This window comes from Sciurus vulgaris, assembly GCF_902686455.1.
Source record: "Sciurus vulgaris genome assembly, chromosome: 17".
Classification (NCBI taxonomy): Eukaryota; Metazoa; Chordata; class Mammalia; order Rodentia; family Sciuridae; genus Sciurus; species Sciurus vulgaris.
In genome coordinates this window covers 37,076,134-37,078,393 of record NC_136478.1, presented here as the reverse complement: position 1 = coordinate 37,078,393, position 2,260 = coordinate 37,076,134, and positions in this window count along the sequence as shown.

Genomic DNA, 2,260 nt, shown 5'->3' with positions numbered 1-2,260 from the left:
ATTTAAAACACTTAAGTTAGCAAAGCGAATCGGTAAGGAATTATTAAGTGTGCTATCTGCCAAGTCCTGGGCTTGGCACTACATAATATAAAATTTATTTTAAAAATTTTTTTATCTTGGTACCAGGGATTGAACTCAGTGTCACTTGACTACTGAGCCATATCCCCCGCCCTATTTTGCATTTTATTTAGAGACAGGGTCTCACTGAGTTGCTTAGTGCCTTGCCTTTGCTGAGGCTGGCTTTGAACTCGAGATCCTCCTGCCTCAGCCTACCCAGAGGCTGGAAATACAGGCGTGCGCTCCCGCGCCGGCAATTTAAATATTTTGAGGGCCAATTAGATCAGGCAAATGTGAAAACTACGGGTGCCTGCTCTCAAAAGAACATGCAATCTAGTGGTGTAAATGGCCTAACATTGGAATACTGTTATTATTGGGAAAAGAAAATAGGTCACTATTAAAAGCCAATTAGACTTTGACCTAGCAACACATCTTGAGAAATATGAAGAAATATTCCCCACCCGAGCTCACATCTATTTGTGCAAAGATAATTGCACTTTATAACACTCATGGTTAGAACAAAATTTTGGAAATAACCCGTGTCCAATAAGTTGCGTTAGGCATACAACACAACATTGTTGCAGTTCTTCAGAAGAGATCTTATGGAGTGCTCACCAAAACACTGTTAATTAGAAAAAAATGTTTAAAATGTAACTCTGGGGGAAAATAATATATTTATTCTTGCAGATGTATTAAGAAACTGGTGAACAGTAGCAGGAGACAGACTTTATTTTATTCAGATTTGGACAGTATAAGCAAAGGCAAGGAAGTCAGTAGTTCTGTGTTGTAGTATGTATACCAAGGAAAGGGCAGAGGTAAGGCTGGAGGGTTAGGTTATATTACTCTAAGGTAATTTAGGTTTAATTTTTAGGGCATTGGGGCAATAAGGGTTGAAACTTATTTTTAGGTTTGAAGTTGAGAATGATTATCTAGCAAATGACTCAGGTATCAAGCCTGAGGCAGGGATAGCAGGGACAGTAGGGAAGAATAGAGACAGAACTGAAAAAAATGTGAGATCATAATATTAGTAAAACTGGGAGTGGGGGCCTGAAAGGGCCATTTCTTGGATGACTCAAATCTGTATGAAAAGAAGTGGGGGGAAGAGGTAACAGAGGAAGGTAGCACTTCAATTTTCCTCTGATGAGAATGGTGTAGGCATAAATCAGAAAACAAGGCCCTGAAGACAGTTTTCTGAAAGTCTTATTTGAATGTGTTGCCGTAAATTTCCTAGAAAGGCAACTTGGCTGGAGTGGGTATTAAGGAAGAGGTCTTTAACTCTGTAGAGTTTCTGTTATGATTAAACCAAATACACACATGGCCCATGACCCAATATTCCCACTTCTAAGTATTTATCAAAGGGAAATGAAAACATGTTCACAAAAAGATTTCTGCAAGAATATTCACAGCAGTTTTATTAATAACACACAAACTTGGGAGGGACAATGAATATCAAACAGGTAAACAAGTTGTAGTATTCATGGAATACTAACCAGGTTTAAAAAGGAGCAAATTTTTTGATACATATAACAAAATGGATAAACATAAAAAGTACCCACAGTAGTAGCCAGGCACGGTGGTGCATACCTGTAATCCCAGCAACTCAAGAGGCTGAGGCAGGAGAATCGCCAGTTCAAAGCTAGCCTCAGAACCTCAGGAAGGCCCTAAGCGACTCAGTGAGATCCTGTCTCAGAAAAAAATGTACTGGGGATGTGGCTCGGTGTTAAAAGCACCTCTGGGTTCAATCCCCAGTATCAAAAAAAAAAAAAAAAAAAAAAAAAAGGATGTGTAGTAAAAGTCTTATACATACTGTATGATTCCATTTATATGGAAAACTATTTTATAGTAGGAAGAAATCAGAGGGAACTTTCCAGACTGATGGTAATGGTCTATCTTAATAGCAGTTTGTGTTACAGAAGTATTTGCATTTCTCAGTACCTACAGAATGGTACACCTAAGACTTTATTAAGCTAAACTTTACCTCAAATGAGAACCCTAAGCAAATATTAAACATTAAGTAATGATATGCATGCTTCAGTATTTAGTTACTTCATATATACTTTCACCTTAAGGTGAAATGTGCTGATGCACAATTTATGTTAAAATGCATTAAATAAGATGAATCAATTAGATAAAGGGAGGGCTGTGTGGGTAAATAATAAAGCAGCTATAGTAAAATCTGGGTGCAATAGTAAAATGCTACAGT